Source organism: Macaca fascicularis, chromosome 14, assembly GCF_037993035.2.
Source record: "Macaca fascicularis isolate 582-1 chromosome 14, T2T-MFA8v1.1".
Classification (NCBI taxonomy): Eukaryota; Metazoa; Chordata; class Mammalia; order Primates; family Cercopithecidae; genus Macaca; species Macaca fascicularis.
The window spans coordinates 68615263-68628604 of NC_088388.1; the positions used below are offsets into that span (position 1 = coordinate 68615263).

Below are 13342 nucleotides of genomic sequence, written 5' to 3' on the forward strand. Positions count from 1 at the left end.
TTCCAGCTATCAGTTGTTGCATCCTGGCAACAGTTAAGTCTAAACCTAACAGGTTTTGCCAAGTTAAATTGGGCTATAATTTTTTTAAAAAAGTAATTGCTTAATTTCCTTCTTTTTAAATCCAAGAATATGCATTCTCATAATTAATCCTTCATCTTGTCACAATATGTTGCTATTATCTTTTGTTTAATGTGAATCATCAGAAAGGAAATTACTGATTACCATGGATACACTGTTGTAATGGGGGAAGGATTCTTTTGCCAAGTATTATGTCAAAGAGATATTAGTTAAAATCACACACACACACACACACACACACACACACACCCCACAACCCAATAACTATGCATGCCACTGTTTATTTCATATAACATGCACCATCCACTTAGTGTTTAAAAATGATATAAGTGTAATTGCATGTAAATTATATTAAATTATTTAAAATTAAGTAATATTAAAAGTTGGTGAAGTTTGTAGGATAATTTATATTGTATGTCTGTGTGTATAGTAACAGAGAATTAAGAAAATAATAAAGTAGGAAGACTATTTGGTCAAACATGAAATACATATATATATCTTTAGAGAGAGATTTACATATATATGTATGTTTGTATATGCATATATATATATATATACGTGTAGGATTAAATTAATTACTATTTTTTAGAAGAAATTCTTTTTTCTTTTTTTTGAGATGGAGTCTCGCTCTGTTGCCCAGGCTGCAGTGCAGTGGCACAATCTCAGCTCACGGCAAGCTCTGCCTCCCGGGTTCACATCATTCTCCTGCCTCAGCCTCCCGAGTAGCTGGGACTACAGGCACCCGCCACCATGCCCGGCTAATTTTTTGTATTTTTAGTAGAGATGGGGTTTCACCATGTTAGCCAGGATGGTCTCGATCTCCTGACCTCATGATCCACCGGCCTCAGCCTCCCAAAGTCCTGGGATTACAGGTGTGAGCCACTGTGCCCTGCCAAAAGAAATTCTTTAATACAACTCATCACATTAATGACTGAAATAATAAAAACTATGTTGGCAATAGCCTTCAGAAAAGATGAAATGAAACAAAAATGTGTTTTATGTAAAAATAAAGCAATTTTTTCGGTGTATTTTCTTAACTTGTCAGATCATATACTTTATGGTTAAAATAAAATAATTTGTCTCTACTTTTTAAAACTATAATTATTTATCATTTATTTGTAGGAATCCTTGACCAATGTAGTAAAACTTGAGACAGGAGGAGCTATTTTACCTTATCCCTTTATCTGTGATTGAACACTAAATCCTGACAACTCTGATTAGACTTTGACTTACCCTGTCTCTGTGTCTATATCACCACTGTTGCTACCTTATTTGGGGCCTTCATTATCTCCTGTCACTTCACATGGCATTGTCTTCCAAACTGATCTCGTTGTTTACCATTCCCTTTTCTCCTTTTTCCATGCCACAACTATAGAGATCTTCTAAAGAGTCTATCTGATTATAAAATGTGTCATACCCTTTAGTTTCTCATTGCCTAAAAATCAAGTCCCTTAGCACATCTCTTAATATTATCATCACAGCAAGTGTCTTTTATGCCTTATTATTCTTAATCATTTTTCCCCACCCCAAAATAATTTGCTCTAGCTATACTAAACTACATGTGGTTCTTGAACCAACAGGCTGCTTTATGCTTCTGTAGTTTTGTTCTAACAGCCTCTATTTAGAAATTCTTCTCCACACTCATGTGCCTAAAAACTGTACATCAGTCTATTTATTCATCAAAATAATATTTATTAAACACATACCCTGGGTCAGGCACTGACTCAGCTTTTGGGTTATCCACTCTATGAAACATTTCCAGCCCTTCATTTGCTATGAGCCCTCTATCTACCTGCTTCTCCTCCCTCAAAAAGCGATAAAACATATATTCTATTATTTTTATGCTTTATTTTTTGTGTAGAATTATAATACAGCATTTAGAAACCATTCTGTCCTTTTCTGTTTACTGCATATAGCTGTTTATTTGAATTACAAGCTTCTTGAAAGAATGAATTATTTTGTTAATATTAGAATAAGTGCAAATTTTTTGAAAGGCATATCATGGCCTTGGAAAATTCCAAAATCTCTGAGACTCAATCATTTCTAAAATTGAGTTTTTAAAATGACTAGATTGTTGGGTTTTTATAAAGTCTCAAAATAATGTATGTAAGATGGTTGATATACTGGTTAGCATATAATACGTACTCAATTAAAAAAAAAACTTTTATAGTAACCAGATTTTTATCTTTTAGAATTTAGCATTGTAAGATTACATATTAAATTTCAATAAATACTTATAGAATGGATAAATTAATGTGACTATTTTGTCATTATTCACAAATAATATTATGGATCAAGAAAACACAAAGGCTTAAATGTAAATATTACTGAAAATTGATAAAATTTGCCAAATATGATAGAACAATATGAAACTATTAATTTCTGAAATACTGAAAAGTTTTTAACCCACCTTGAGTTAATTTTTGTATAAGGTGTAAGGAAGGGATCCAATTAGAGCTTTCTGCATATGGCTAGCTGGTTTTCCTAACACCATTTATTAAATAGGGAATCCTTTCCCCATTGCTCAACAAAATAATTTTAAAGTTAGTTTGAAATTCTTATACAAATGAGACTGTCTGCCCTCAAAAGCTTTAAAAAAGTCATACAATGAGAACAGAAATATAGTAGACCTCCCAAGTGTTAAAATGTGAATATAAAAACAAACTGTATTAATTAAAATAGAACATGTCCTGCCAGAATGGATTTCTAGCTCAGGATAGCTGAAAGGATTGTATAAACCATGTAAAAGAATATTTTCAAATAAAGTACATATTATCAAATAGCATTATAGATGCTGACTTTTGTTTTGGATAAAACACTAGCATATCATGTCGTTGCTAAATATTTGTACTTTTGTATAGAACAAGTATTTTGAAGGATTATCACAAATTTTGTTAGTATCTGGTTAGTGAGATTTGGGAAAATGAATTTTCTACTTTTCTACAAAAAAAATTAGGTTTGTAATAAACTGAGACAGAAAGAAGACAGATTTTTAGATGAATGCCAGCAACTAAGAGTTATCTGAGAGCTTCAAGGAGGTGAGCTTCAAAGGGAGCAGTTGGAGTGTTGGTGCCCGCTGGTTCCCCTCTGAGGTGCTTTCCAAGTGCACCTTTGTGCTCATCTCAAGGGATAAGTGTTTCTCTTTCCTGTCAGAGCCATTTTCTCCACCTGTGACTGTTGGCTGCGAAGTGTCCACCATCACTACCGATGGGGCCCCAAAGAGGCTCATCTTCCCCGGCACTCAGGGAATTCAGTATGCAGTGGGAACAATCATAGTTTCACTCCCTAGCTCCCTCTTCACCAGAAGGCTGTGTTAACCAGAATGTTTTCTCTGTTGTCAAAGGACAATATCAGGTAACTAATCTGAAATGAAATAGCAGAGCACTTTATATATATAAGGGCTGATATCAGTACTACTAATTTCACCTGATCTCTTCATTTATCTGGGCCAGTTAGAACTGTCATTTAAAATCTCTGATGCTTATTTTAATGGCAGCTAACTAATACAAATAATAACATTTCTTTTTTTTTTTTACTTTATTAAGATGTAATTGATATACAAAATATTCTGCATATTTAATGCCTACAAGTTGATGAGTTTGAAGATAAGTATACAGCCATGAAACCATCACCACAGTCCATATCATAAACATATGCATCACCTCTAAAAGTTCCCACTCTATTTATTTACTTATGGTGATAAGAACACTTATGATAAGATCTACTCTCTTGGCACATTTAAAAATATTCAATAATTCTTATAGGCACTATTTTGTACAGTAGATCTTTAGGACTTATTCTTCTTGTTTAACTGAAACTTTGTACCCTTTGACAAACACCTTGCTGTTTTTTGATGGTGTCTAACGTGCTCAGTAAACTTTAAAGGATATTTTACTCATTTATCTATTTAACTTTGTAGCATATCAGCAAGCCAATGATATAGGTAAAACATTATTCTTATTTTACAGCTGAAGACACTGAGGTGCAAAGAACAGATTAAGTAACTTGTCTAGGATAACACCACTAGTAAGTCAAAGAACAGGAGGTAAAACTCATATAGTCTAACTCCCAAATCCAAGACTGTATTATTTTGGGTTGGTGACATCACTGTGAAAGGCCTTACAGTTTTTTCCTTCCTCTTATTGGCTTATTCACGGTAAATTCATTTAATACTGAGGATCTTAGTTTAACCTGGAAATCCAAGAAATGCTAAATCACAAAGGAGGCTCATTCTTTCATCCAGTAACTATTTGTTGAATACCTAAACATGTCAGACCCCTTCAGCATTAAGAGAATCCTTGGAGCGTGAGGAACAAAGGCACTTACCCTCTGAATGCCCCATTGTGGCCATACAGCATATTAGTTAAGAGTACTTAGGTTCAAATGCTAGTGTTGTCAGTTGGGTGTTTTGTGACTGTAGATAAGTTATTTATCTCAGAGTGGCTTCATTTTGATATGTAAAATATGAATCTGTATCATAATGTAATTGTAAAATTTAAATGAGTTTATAGAGTTAGTCAACACATAAAGTTCTCAATAAGTATACATGAATGCTATTAGTGGGGGGAAATAGTTATAATCCAATGAGATAAGATGTCATGTTCTGTCTGTGGTATCCCAGAAAATGATTCTCTAATACAGCCTATAGAGCTGGAGATTTCTCTACTGCACATGAACTTGGATTAATGAAAGTAAAAAGGTGAGTAAATCACTTTACGAAGATTTTATATGAGGAATGAAGAGAAGGTTTGGATTGGAATTTGGTTTCATCTAAAAAGAATCAAGACTCCAGTGTGGCTCATGCTACAAGATGGTACTGTGAGGCTGCTATGAATCTAGATACAATGAGAAAGAAACATAAGTTGAATAGGTATATGCAAGTCACATGTACCTTACCATGTGATTCATCCAATTTTGCAAAAGGTTACAGAAAGATCGCTGGTGCTGTTATGCTGATGGTGTTGGTTATGGTAAAAATATTAGTTGTATGCCTAATGTTTGCTAAACATCATGCTGGGTGCATTGAATATATTAAGGAATAAGGGAGATGGTCATGTTTCATGGAATTTACATAATAACATAGAAGAAAGGAATTAAGTGCATAATTTTCCATTTACCTTAGATCATTTAATCACAACTCTGCAAGATATTAGAAAAGATCACTGGAGAATGCTATATAAGTATCTATTAGTAGATCCTCTTCCAGGCTAAGGGGTTAGGGGGATCCATAAGGCAATAATATTTAAGCCAAGAGTTGGAGGATAAATGACTAGCCCTGTGAAGGGGAAGTGCATGGAGAAAAGCTTTCAGAACATGTGAAACAGCATTTGTTAAGGTCTTGAGGTTGGAGTAATCCTTGCATCTTCAAGGAACTGAAAGGAGGCCATTTTGGTTGGAACAGAAAGAACAAGAGAACAATAGTATAACATAAAGTTGAAAATGAAGGTCGTGGCCAGTCCCAGGACTTTGGGAGGCCGAGGCGGGTGGATCACGAGGTCAGGAGATTGAGACCATCCTGGCTAACACTGTGAAACCCTGTTTATACTAAAAATACAAAAAAATTAGCCGGGTGTGGTGGCGGGGGCCTGTAGTCCCAGCTACTGGGGAGGCTGAGGCAGGAAAATGGCGTGAACCCGGGAGGCGGAGCTTGCAGTGAGCTGAGATCCTGCCACTGCACTCCAGCCTGGGTGACAGAGCGAGACTCCATCTCAAAAAACAATAAAGAAAATAAAGGTCATATTCCACAGTGCTTTACAGGCAATATGAATGTATGGATTTTATCATGAAAATAGCATGATGAAATTTGACTTAATATTGATGTAATGTGGAAAATGAATTAGAAGAGGGCTGAATAATGTGGGGAAATCCGTTAAGATGCTATTGAAATGTTGATATATAATCTAGAGAATGACAGTGGGTCTGGTAAGAAGTCAATGAAATAGACAAATATTCAGGGAATTGGAACCGAAAGGATATAATATTTTTACAAGCAGCGTTCATAATTCGAACACTTACTTACTGAGCTCACTCCTCTCTTCCTCTGGCCATTTCTAATTTACCTTTAAGGTCTCAAACTAATCATCCACATTTTTAAAGATTTTCTCCTTAAAAGTAGTTCCTATTCCTACCACCCCAAACTTATTCTCCAAAGCAAATTAATGCATGCAACTATTTGTTTAGCCTGTTGCCCTCATCACTGTGAGACTGGAGAAAAGGCTTATCCTGTTCACTGTCATACCTTAGCACCTCCTTCAGTGTGTTTTTTTCTTTCAAAGATGAGTTTACACTAACCAACACATTGAAATGTATGTGTGATGTTATTAATTTCCAATGAGAAATAGAATTATTGCATTGGCACAAATTGTCTTGTCAACTTGAATAGTAAACTATCTGGGGAAAAACACGTCATAGTTTTATTTCTGGGTAAACAAGAGACAAGAGACAAAATGCTTAACTACAAAAGTCAAAAATTTCATGTCTTACATTTGGAAAGATAACAATCTCCAAAAAGCCAATTTGTTAGTTTATTAATCCATGACACTTAGTGGGCTAGTTGGGTCTTCTCTATAAACCTGCTTGATTAATGTTGTCCTTCAAGTCTCTTTTTGTTCTTCACTTTTATCTCCTCTTGCAAGTGGTGATTTTATGTGTGTGTGTTAGGGGGAGGGCATCTATTTATAATTACAACCTTTGATCCTGGATTGGACTGAAATCTTGTCTCACCCAACAGTTTTATGATATGGAAAGTTGCATAATCTCTTTGAATCTCATATATTTCATCTACAAAAGGTGAATAAAAATACTAACTCGTGGATTATTTGAATATTAAATAATACATATGAAGATTGTAGTAAGCTTATGGTATGTTGTTGGTGGATAATAAATAGTAATTATTTTCCATGGCTTATCCTGGTAATCAGGTTAAATCAGTCAAATCTCCAATGTTTGGGAATCATTATTTCTTGTAAGGGTGTCCTTTTATGTCCCTCTTCTGATGTCTTGTGACAGAATTACTGATTAATTCTAAGAAGGTAGACTTATTTTTCCCATTTCCCAGTAACTACAGGCACTTTCCCATGCACACTTTCTCCCCATTCTCATGCAAACATTTAGGCACACTCACACACTCATTTTGTAATTTAAAACAATTAAATTTTTTGTCCTATAATTTAAAACAGTTGTAAAATTTTCAATGAAGTTCTAGTTTTTCATGAGAAAGTCTTTTATGTTTTTTTAAGATGTCAAATATTATACCCGTACGCACATTTGTATAAATAATTTGAATACTCTTCTTTTCTGATGCTCTAAATATGTATGCTTTTATTTTCCTTTAAATAATTCCATAGTGCTTTTAGGTATAATAAAATGTATTCATAAGGTTTTAACTGATAACAAAATGAACTAACTATATCAAAAAACCTAGCAGAATCACAAATATTTAGTAAATAAATATTAGTTACTCTCACTTTATTTCCTCAGCCATGATAAATGGGGATAATTTGGGTCTGCATCAGGATAATTATAATTATCTAACTCTGTTCGAACTCTGTATAAGTTCTAACTCTGTAAATAATATCTCTGTGCATATTAGCAAAACTTCTTACTTCTTAAAGTCTCCATTTCTTCATTACGAAAGTTTAAATGTGATACAAGATGGCCCCAAAATTTTTTTTACAAAATTTAAGACCCTTACATTAGTGTTAGAAGTCAGCCTCCCCGAGAATCCTCAGGACCCCCAAAGCCAAAGGGCATTTGCACCCCTTATTCAAGTTTTCTTTTTCTGGCAGATGAAAAATTGGCAAATCCTTATGATAGGTCTTGTTTAATAAGTGTTTATAATGTGACTGTTTCAAATATGCCTGGATCTATAGGAGTTTGTTTATCATTTTATAAGTGAGAAATTTGAAACATGAACATATCAACTGATTTCATAATGACATTCATTTAGACAAGGTTTTGACTCCAGGTCTGGCGGTAGGGTGCAAGTTATATCAGTTTGCCAAAACTGAGGAGTTTCTCCTAATACAGGACTTTCAGTGTTAAAACCGGTACAGTTTGGGGCAAACAAGGATGGCCACCTTATTTGATGACTCTAAATAATTAGGCTGCTATCTGTTATGCCATTTGACTTCTTGAAGTCCATTTAAGTTGTGGTATGCTTACTGGAAAGAACCCTAATCTGAGAATCAGTGGTCTGGGATTCAGTTCAGCTATGTTGTTGGCTTACTGAATGGATTCTTCCTGGGCCTCAGCTTTCCTACAAAATGAGGAGCTGAATATGTTGATGACTCCAGGACAAGCCAGTCTTCATTCTCAATGTCTTGGAAATTTCTAAGTGGGAGAAATGGCAGAGCACAGAGGAGTCGTTCACTCAAGATTTTCTACAATCCCTGCTGCCCAGCTACCTCTTGGAGCCCTTGGACCCAGGGAACTCTGAAGATGCAGCTTTACAGAGCTTAGAGCAGGGAGTGGGTGGAGACTGGCAGTGGGGCTGTGTGCACAGTGTGTGCAGTACTTGGTATTTCTCCCTTCAGTGGACTCTTCACCAGCCTCTCTCCTCCCACCCACCAGAGCTACCCTGAGGAGGTAAGCGGGGACCTCATCTCTTCCGCCACAGAGGCCCTCAGGAACCTCCTTCACAGCTTCAAAATCTTTAAGTGATTAGGGTACAAGGATTTGAAAGAGGCAGTCTGTGATTTAAGTTAATTTTTATTTTCCTACACTCCATTTCTCTCCCCACATGCACATCCTCATCTAGTTGTTGGTGCCTGAAATGCCACCATCTGGCTTCATGCTTGGAGCTTCACTCTGTGGTTCTGAGCATGCACAGCTCTGGCTCAGAGGGGCATCTTCTGAAGCCTTTGTTTGGTGTGAATGCCTCAGAGTGGTTAACTCACATGCCAGTATTCTCATAGACAGTGGATAAAATGGTGAAACAAAAGAAGGAAAGAAACCTTTGATTGAGAAACTGAATGTGGGAAGACAGTTTGGAGATGGGACCAGGAACTTTCAGCCCCTCGATGTCCCTCTTTATCACAGCTTTCCTAGTTGTCATGTATTCAGTACATCTTGTGCCAGGGATCTGAATAAGCACATTCAATGTTTACTTTGCATTGCTCTTTCCAGTCTAGGGATGTGAAAATAAGACGTGATGAAACTAACTAAATTCACAGCTTGTATGTAGCAAAGGTGAAATAATAACTCAGTTATTAGATGCCAGGGGAGCTACTTTTACTTACCTAAACAATTTTACACTAAAAACATGTAGCTCTTATTTTAATACATTATTCCTGTTAATAAAATAGTTTATTTATTTGATCAAATTTTTTTTTTTTTTTTTTCCGAGACAGAGTATTGGTCTGTCACCCAGGCTGGAGTGCAATGGCGTGATCTCAGCTCATGGCAACCTCCACTTCCCGAGTTCAAGCGATTCTCCTGCCTCAGACTTCCCAGTAACTGGGATTACAGTCATGTGCCACCACACCTGGGTACTTTTTGTAGTTTTAGTAGAGATGGGGTTTTACCATGTTGTCCAGACTGGTCTCGAACTCCTGACCTCGTGATCTGCCCACCCTGGCCTCTCAAAGTGCTGGGATTACAGGGGTGAGCCACCATGTCCAGCCTATTTGGTCAATATTCTAACCATTAAAACTAGAACTGGTCATCTCTGAGTCCTAGTCCAGGGCTCTATATGCCCAGTCACTTGTCTAAACATTGAGAATAAAATGAGAAGAAACACAGACAGTTACAGGGAGTTATAAATTTTTGGGGGAACAAAGATACTAATCAAATAACTAAACAAATATATAACAAATGCACTGCAATTTAAAGTGTGATAAGAAAAGCCACAAAGAAGAGTATGTGTGAGGGTGTATAACATCCAAAATTATGAGAAGAAATGAAATGAATGATTAGAATTATTGGAAGACGGCAAGTTCTTATGTGGTCTTAAAGCTGCTATGAGCCATGGTAAGGACTTGAATTTTTATTTAAATTCTTATTTCATAAGGTAAATGAAGCCATTGAAAGGTTTCTAGTAGGAGAGTAACATCACTTTATATTAAAAGCAAATAATTTGGCTGCTTTGTGGAGAATGGATTAGACAGAGATATGATACCTGGGTGATCCTCAGGAAGATTCCACAGACATTTTGGTTGAAGATGTTGAGGGATGAGTGACAGCTGGAAGTGAGATGGAAAGAGGAAACCAGGGTTTACAATGAATTAATAGACTTGTGAATAGGAGAGGGTGAGAAATATCAAGAATGACTTGGCCAGGGTTTTCTGGCATGACCATGTGAATAGATGGTGATTGGTGATGAGATGATAACTTTGAAGAGGATAAAACATAGTAATTGACATAAAGTTCAATTTTGCACACGTTACGTTTGGGATGACAATGAACTCTTACATTTGGAAGTCCAATTGCAAATTGTCTGCATGAATACATATTGAGAAGGGAAGCCTGGGCAGCAGACATATATTTGGGATAATTGAGGCTCAGAGCAGAGACAAGGAGGACATTTTGGGTAGATAATAATTTCAAAGGTATTAATTGTGAAAGTGAGTGGAAAATGGGTGATTACTAGGAAGAAATGAGGGGGCAATTAAGAGGTTTGCTGAAGTTTGTGATTGTTTGTTTCCTATGATAGTAACTCCCCAAATTGATCCTCAGGGAAGAATATGGGTGGGACATATTTGAATGGTGATAGGAGTCACCTACATTCCTGATACTCACACTTGGCTGCATGTTGGAATTGCCTGTGAGTTTAAACACATGCTGATTTGTAAGTTCTACCTGCACAGTGTCAAAATTAATTGGTAGGTTTCTTCTGAGGAAAGCAATATTTTAATGCTTCTTAATTGAATCTAGCATACAGCAGAATTTGAGAATCTGTGGTCTGAACAGAGATTTAAAAAAATCCATGTTAAAATATAGAAGGGCAAAACCAAGAGAATAAAGTGTAGAGAAGTGTGACATTCTGGACCCTTGGTGAATAAGTGAGGGGTTCCAGCCACAAGGAAAGGCAGAGAACTGAAATAATGCTTGAGTGTAGGCAAGAGAGGAGAAGCAGCTTAGAATATACACAAAAGATGTCATCACTTGCACAAGACAGAATCAATCAGTGGATGGGAATATTAAGGAAAGACTTCATGGAGGACATGGTGCACCTCACTTATGGAAGAAACTGATGGCTATGACCTGGTAGAGAGAAAAGGGAACCCAATTTTTACCATTAGAGAAAGATTTGAACCAATGTAAAAAATATATATAGACACAAGAAAAATAAAAGATAATATCTAAAAATTAGTCAAAAATTTCTGTGGGGGAAAACCTGGAACTCATGACAGATCTAGGGGTGTTGCCAGACTGTAGAAGGTCTGAAATGTGTCCTGCTTTTTTCTGAACTTTCCAAATCTTTGGCACTGGAATCTAAGCATCATTGTCTCTCCTAGTTTCAGATATCAGCCACTCCTAGTCTTCACTTCTCCCACCATCTCACCTCAATCCACCCAGGTTGATTTCCCTAAAAGTGACTGAGAAACCCTGATGGGGGACTTTGGGACTAACATCTCAAGTACTACCAGCTTCACTCTAACAGGCTTCCCAGAGATGAAGGGCCTGGAGCACTGGCTGGCTGCCCTTCTGCTGCTGCTTTATGCTATTTCCTTCCTGGGCAACATCCTCATCCTCTTTATCGTAAAGGAAGAGCAGAGCTTGCACCAGCCAATGTACTACTTCCTGTCTCTTTTGTCTGTTAATGACCTGGGTGTGTCCTTTCTACATTGCCCGCTGTACTGGCTGCTGTGTGTTTTCATGCCCCAGAGACGACTTTTGATGCCTGCCTGGCCCAGATGTTCTTCATCCACTTTTCCTCCTGGATAGAGTCTGGCATCCTGCTGGCCATGAGCTTCGACCACTATGTGGCCATCTGTAACCCCTTGCGCTATGCCACAGTGCTCACTGATGCCCGTGTGGCCCACATTGGCATATCCATTGTCATCCGCAGCTTCTGCATGGTCTTCCCACTTCCCTTCCTCCTGAAGAGGCTGCCTTTCTGCAAGGCCAGTGTGGTACTGACCCATTCCTACTGTCTGCACGTAGACCTGATTCGCCTGCCCTGTGAGACACTACCATCAACAGCATGTATGGCCTGTTCATTGTCATATCTGCCTTTGGTGTAGATGCACTGCTCATCTTTCTCTCCTATGTGCTCATTCTACATTCAGTGCTGGCCATCGCCTCCAGGGATGAGAGGCTAAAGACACGCAACACATGTGTGTCACATGTCTGTGCTGTGCTAATCTTCTACATGCCTGTGGTTAGTGTGTCCATGGTTCATCAATTTGGGAAGCATGCTCCTGAATATGTGCATAAGTTCACGTCTCTGGTCTATCTCTTTGTACCTCCGATGCTCAACCCAATTATCTATTCCATCAAGACTAAGGAGATTCGCAGGAGACTACACAAGATATTACTGGGAAATAAGTCTGATCAAGGAGAACTGTCCCGGAAAGCCTTAGAGGTCCTTTGTTGTTGCTGATGTTTGCATGTACCAGGTTAGTCCTTTGGAGCCTTTCAATCTCCCTCCAGACATACACCTACAATTGTGTACCTGCCAGTAGTTATATGCGTTAGCCAGGCTACAACCCGTAACTTAAAACATCAGGCTGCCTTATGTTGTAATTAACTGTGTCACAGGTTGCCACAAGTGACTTCTCTCAGCCCAACAAGAAAGAGAGTCTTGAATTGAATCCTTTTTGTCCCAATGTACTAGTGACATCTATGCTTTCAAGCTATTCTCAGAAACAGACAAAAACAAATGCCTACATTAGTTATATGTTATAATGTAGATTATGTTACCTGAGATCATATCAGCCCAGAATATTTAAATAAATAATCATTTTGAATATCTTTAAACTCAAAAACTAAAAAATACATAATAGCTGTGACCAAGTTTACACTTTTGAAATAAGAATACTCCAGAGTTCTATAAAATGGAACAAAAATAGAAACCATACAACACATGGAATTCAGAAGTTTAGTACAAAGAAAAATGTTTTATGGAAAAGCCACATGCTGTCATCCTTTGGGCATGACTACAGAGAGGACTGAATGACTAGAGGCAGCTAATGAGAACTCCAAATCGAAGCCTAACAGAGGTTGTTGATTAATGGAGTGGCAAGTCCGCTTCAGTGGCAGTGGTTGCTTAGTCGCATAGTTGGCTGAAATCTGGGCTCGTGTCCTGCAGTGAGCAACCCAG

General features: G+C 37.3%; 1 pseudogene; it reads left to right on the top strand.

The window, feature by feature from the left end:
• The first annotated feature begins 11535 nt into the window (after positions 1-11535).
• Positions 11536-12525, top strand: LOC135967258 (olfactory receptor 51I2-like; annotated as a pseudogene).
• The last annotated feature ends 817 nt before the right edge of the window (positions 12526-13342 follow it).